The following is a 6,501-nucleotide window of genomic DNA, read 5'->3' on the forward strand; positions in this document are numbered from 1 at the left end:
AAAAAATTAAATGTACTTTTCTAACTGGTAAGTAAAACCATAAACAGTATATAACAATGGGGTACATAAAATATAGAATCAGAAAATGTGAGTTAGACAAAATGTGAATATACAATTCCAGCCCATTGACAAAAAAAGACCTCCCGAAATGTGTTTGAGTTGGGCATGGTGGCTCATACCTGTAATCCCAGCTACATGTTAGGGAAGTGCTCTATAACTGAGCACAAATGATTTAACCAAGGTCACATAGCTGCTGCTAAATTTTAAATCATTCTGCCTCCCAGTTTAAGTTCTTTGCCTCACTAAAGAGGAAGTAATTTTTTTTTGTGACAAAAAGAGCATTTCTTGCAACTTTCTTTATATATCAGATCAGTTTTCCTCCTGATTTACAATTCAAAAATATCTGTGAGAGGGAACAAGATGTGGATTCCTGTTCTGCCAGTTAATGTAAAACAATATGACCTGTTATTACACCTGGAGTCAATATTCTAATCATAGCTTATTTTCTGATCTAGTTTGTTTGTTTGTTTTGCAGTACTACACCCCTACCCCCAGCCCTATTTATTTATTTAAATTTTAATATTTATTTATTTATTTTTAGTTTTCGGCGGACACAACATCTTTGTTTATATGTGGTGCTGAGGATCGAACCCGGGCCACACACATGCCAGGCGAGCGTGCTACTGCTTGAGCCACATCCCCAGCCCCTATTTATTTATTTATTCACTTGGTACTGAGGATTGAACCCATAGGTGTTTTACCACTGAACCACATCCCCAGCCCCTTTTTTAGAATTTTGAGACAGGGTCTCTCTGAGTTGCTTAAGGCCTCACTAAGTTGCTGAGGCTGGCAATTTTCCTGCATCAGCCTCCCAAGTTACTGGGATTACAATGCGCCATCATACAGGGCCTAATCTAGTGTTTTTAAACATCTTATCTTCCAACATAAAAGATATTTCTGCCAGATGTGGTGGCACATGCCTATAATCCCAGTGACTCAGGAAGCTGAGGCAGGAGGATTACAAATCTGAGGCTAGCCTCACAAACTTAATGAGAGCCTTAGCAACTTAGCAAAACCCTGTCACAAAATTAAAAAAAAAAAAAAAAGGGCGAGGGTCACTGGGGATGTTCCTCAGAGGTAAAACACCTCTCGGTTCAATCCCTTGTACAAAAAAATATATCTATCTATCTATCTATATCTATATCTATATCTATATCTATCTATCTATCTATCTATCTATCTATATATATATATATATATATATACTTTAAATATAAAGTAAACTTGAAATTTCTGGGACATAATGATCTCTGTGAGTTTGGACAATCCTGTACCTTTACCTAATTACTAAAGAGTAAACAAATACAACAGGAGCTAGAGTCAGAGTAACCAATAAACTGGAGTCACTTACTGGAGTCACTTCTCAAATATCTACCTTCTTGTCCCCAGAATTCAGGGCAAGTGAATATACAGGTGTGTGCATGTGAAGACTTGGTTGATAGAGTTTGATCTGCCCACAAAAAGTACATAATGTTTACACAGTATAATTAGAAGGGTGCTATTCTTATGTCTAGTGTTAATGATAACCACCTTGCTTCAGTGATCTCTACATTTGCTAAGAACGAGTATCTTCTGAGACTGGCTAAAGCAGCTTCTTAAATTGAGGTTCATGAATTCTCAGAGGTATAATACAACCTTTCATACACTGGATCATCTGTAATAACAGTGTGTGTATGTGTATGTGGTGCTGGAGATGGAACCCAGGGCCTCCCACATGGTAGGCAAGCATCTACAACTGAGCTATATACTCAGCCCCTGGAATAACTGTTTATAACTGAGAATTACCAATGTCCAGAGAAGTCTGAATGAGTGCACCAGATATTGTACTAAAAAAAAAATGTACCTTGAATACATTACAATAATAGGACATTTAGACATCAGTCCTGGGACACAGGATGGAATTCTGAACTTCAGTTTTCACTGTTAGGTAGGTTACTGTCATATCTATGTTGCAGTATATACGTTTGAAATCTCATCCTTGTGTGAGACAAACGTGAGAACATTTCATTAGGAATAAATAGTCACTGAAACCTTCTTAGTTAGGAAAGGTGGGAGTTTGTATCATAAATAAATGATCACCACAAGCTCCTTTTAATTTTATTATTTGTATTGTTGATTGATTTTGTGTTCTTAAGACTCAGATCTTTGTTAAGTCTTTGCTAACTTCTGTAGTTCACTGATTTCAATGTCCTTTATCCCTCTTGGCATAATTTCTTACTCAGATCTCATGTATGACAAAGGGTACATGAAGCCCCTACAGGATTTAAATTGGGCGGAAAAAGAAACCAAACTTCATGGACCATGACAGCTTTAAAACCCTGGGGACAGATTTTGTTTGATTAATACTCAAAGGTGGTTATTTGTGCTGTGCAGATTTCATGGTCCAAAGATTAGAACAGCTTGCTATGTATGTATCAAGCTAGCCAGGCTTTGTGCCCATCTCCCCAGTGGCATGACTTCAGACAAATTTTCTCTCTCTATGGCTAACCTCTCCGGGTCCTGGTAATCACACCTTCCAGAGATGGTGTGCTGCTAGCCCCAGGACACTTCACTAGATATTTACATTTTGGCTCCCTTAAGCCCGGCTTCGCATTTGCAAACCATTCTTTTATTAAACTCCACTCAAGTTCCCCCTTAAATTATGCCATCTTATCCTGCCAGGATTCTGTTTTTATGAAGTCAATAAGGAATACATTCTTTCTCTTCCTGGATTTTGTAAGTATTGGCAATATTTAGTGATTGTCTTGGTGGGTGAGAATATAGATGCATGTGTTAATAAGTTGTTATGGTTTACAGAGCCAGGGATAAAGCAGACCCCACCCCTCAACTTGGATACCATATGGGATGGAACTTAGTACGACTCTCGTATTTTCAACTGTGGAGGTCAAGTGTGGAGCCTGTCTTTGTTTCACATGCCCTTCCCGTTGCATCAAATATCCGCGACAGCCAAGGAGTCAGAGGAAGGCTAGTAGTTCCCCAGTACTTCCTACGTCTTTATTGGGACTGGATATTGGTTTGTGAGCTAGAAGAGCCAGAAGGGGTGTATCTGAATAGAAAAGGTTGTTGGAGAAGATAATTCAAAAGGTTTATTACTTCTAGGTTTATTACTTCTATCACCTTAAAGAAATCTACTTAAGAGGCAGTTTCCCAATTTGAGTTGCAGTATCTAGGAGGGACGCACAGAAGCAAACCAGTCAATATTTCTAGCTTGGTTTGTCTCTTGGTGCTTGATGCATTCATTTTATAATAGAACTTATGAAATGGTGCAGCACATATACTAAAATTGGAATGATATAGAGATTAGCATGGCCTTTGCACAAGGACGATGTGCAAATTCATGAAGTGTTCCATATTTTTAAATAAATAAATAAATGTTGATGGAAGGCCTAAAAATGTTCCTTGGCTTATAATAGTACAAAGAACAAGTTTCTAGGAAAATCTATAGCTTCTGCAGTATGTTATTTTCTTGGTAAAGAAGTAAATTATGCTGTGGGATTTCTGAAGGCAAGGTTGGCGCACCAACCATATTTTCTGGCAGATTAATTACAGATATATGTATATCTATGTACATATATATATATATATGTGCATGTATACACATACATGTTTTTTTAGTGCTGGGGATTGAACTCAGGGATGCTTTGCACTGAGCTATATTCCTAGCTCTCCCTTCTTTTCTTTAAATTTTGAGATAGGGTCACTGAGTTACCAAGTCTGACTTCAGATTTGTACTCCTCTGTCTCAGCCTCCTGAGTACCTGGGATTACAGGTGTGTACCACCATGCCTGTCTTAATTACAGATACATTCTCCTAGAATCTGATTAAGTTGAAGACTTACACAGTGCTTTCTAGAATGATGATATAAAATGAGAACTATATGAGAAATTATAGTGGGTATAAAATAATCTCAAACTTTAAAGTAATGAGTAAAATTACCTTATACTTTGCTGATTACCCAAAACCATGAATATGAAAATATTTGTACAGTTTCCTAGTTGTGCCCTATGTTGCATTTCTATGCAGAATCATAAACAACCTATAGATATTCTACTTCAAGGTAAGAATTTTTTCAATCTTTAATGAATTCTTGTATATCACTTTAAGGCAGCTCCCAATCCCCACATACAAGCATGGATTATCCACTATGAGATGAAAAAATAAAAAAAAAACCAGTAATGCCATACTGAAATGCAGATTCTAGGCTGCCATCTAGGCCTACTCATTAGCTAAAAAAGCCTTGCCTTTGCCCCGTCTTAAAGTTCATGCATAAACAAAATAAAAAAAAATTGCATATCATAAAAATTTTATCCATTAAGTAAATTTAAGAAACAGGAAATGTTAAGTATTAGAATAAGAGTCTGCTCTATATCTTTGGGTTTTTTGTTTTGTTGTTGTTTTAGGGGATTGAACCCAGAGGCACTTAACCATTGAGCCACATCCCAAGCCCCCTCCCTTTTTTTGAAATATATATTTTATTTTGACACAGGGTCTTACTAAGTTGTTGAGACTGGCTTTGAACTCACAATCCTCCTGCTTTGGCCTTCCAGGATTATAGACATGAGCCACTATGCCTGGCTGTCAGAGTTTCTGGAAAGCAAGGTTTTAGTGGTTTTAAAAAAAAAAAGAAAAGGGCTGGGGATGTGGCTCAAGCGGTAGCGCGCTTGCCTGGCATGCGTGCGGCCTGGGTTCGATCCTCAGCACCACATACAGACAAAGATGTTGTGTCTGCCAAATACTAAAAAATAATAAATATTAAAATTCTCTCTCTCTCTCCCTCTCTCTCACTCTTTCTTTAAAAAAAAAAAAAGAAAGAAAAAAATTGTTTTTTATTTTACAGTTCTGGGAATTGAATCCAGGGCCTCCAGAATATTAGGCAAGTGTTTAATCACTGAGCTACACCCAGCCCTTTTTAATTAATCTATGTATGTATGTATGTATGTATTTACGGCACTGGGGATTGAACCCAGGTGCACTCTATGTCCCCAATCCTTTTTATTTTGACACAGGATCTTGTTAAGTTGCCCAAGTTGGTCTTGAATTTCAGCCTCCTGAGTAGCTGGGATTGCAGGTGTGTACTATTTGCCTGACTTCTTAAAAATATTTTCATGATGTTGATCACAAAGCTATTCATATTGATCAATAAATATTTGGAAGAATGAATGAATAATTAACAGACTCAGTATTCATTTTTTATGAAGTCTCCTTAAAAACAATCATTGTCAGCATGATCATCTCAGAGTGAATCTCATTAAAATGCAACAAGATCTATGCGTCTAGAATCTCAGCAACTCCAGAGGCTGAGGCAGGAGCATCCCAAGTTCAAGGTCAATCTCAGCAAATTGGTGAAACCCTATCTTAAATTTAAAAAAAAAAATGAAAATAAAAAGGGCTGGGGATGTGGATCAGTGGTAAAGCACCCCTGGTGGCATTCCCAGAACCAAAAAAGAAAAAAGAAAACAAAACAAACAACAACAATAGCAACACAAAAACTGACGAATTTATTGCAACAGACTAAGCAAGGATGTTGATGACTCACACTGGGTGTGTTGATGGCTGCCGCAGTCTGGCTGGGCACAAATAACCAGAAGGTCGAGCTACTTGTAGATTCAACAGGAAGGAACTTTATTTTCGAACTCACGTGAACACCACCCAAGCAACCCTCCAGGAACTCCCCAGGAGCTCAACTGGAACTCAACCAACCCACGCGAACTCTCTAGGAACTCCTAGAGAACTCAAAAATAGCGGGCACCAGAGGCAGGAACCGCCCCTTCTGGCAAAATGCCAGGCACCATCTTGACCTGGCTGTGGCTCTCAACATCTCCCCCCTTTTGTCTAATTAAACAACAAGCATGTGGCTTAGGGACCGTGCCTGTCTTAGGTTGTCCAATACTACATATGGTCCTTACCCATCATTGGATGAGCTGACCTCAAGGCGTCAGCCTCCTGTCTTACGTTGGTACCACTGCAATTGGATCTTACCCGTCATTGACTACTGGCCCAGTATTTAGCCACACTTGTGGATAGTGGTTTTTACACAAACACCATAAACAACCTGCTACAAGCAGAAAGGGGAGGATACAAAATGCCACGACACCAAGCCAATTGACGGCCCCTTTTGGAAAAATTGTACCACTGATGACATCATCAGCAAAGATATCCCGGCACTACCACAATTCGGTGCACCAACAGATAGCTCACAATGCATACAAGTGATACATAGTCCAGGCAAGTTCTGCAAGCAGTTCAAAGCAGAGGAATCCATTAATATGTCCATTTCCTCCCAAAGTAAATCGACTCCTTGATTGAGTATCACTTGTTGAGTTACATTATTCATTGATGCATCAGTTTATACAGTTTGTTGTGATAGCTATCGCAGAAGCTGTAGTTTGGTTTTATCTTTGTCTTCACTGGCACTGGGATGAAGATAGGAATTCTGGCAGT

The 6,501-nt window shown here is 38.5% G+C and overlaps 1 pseudogene; it reads left to right on the forward strand.

Annotated features, from left to right (window-relative positions):
- The first annotated feature begins 3,323 nt into the window (after positions 1 to 3,323).
- Positions 3,324 to 3,417, forward strand: LOC125611949 (annotated as a pseudogene).
- The last annotated feature ends 3,084 nt before the right edge of the window (positions 3,418 to 6,501 follow it).

The sequence above is a fragment of the Marmota marmota genome, unplaced genomic scaffold, assembly GCF_001458135.2.
Source record: "Marmota marmota marmota unplaced genomic scaffold, marMar, whole genome shotgun sequence".
Taxonomy (NCBI): domain Eukaryota; kingdom Metazoa; phylum Chordata; class Mammalia; order Rodentia; family Sciuridae; genus Marmota; species Marmota marmota.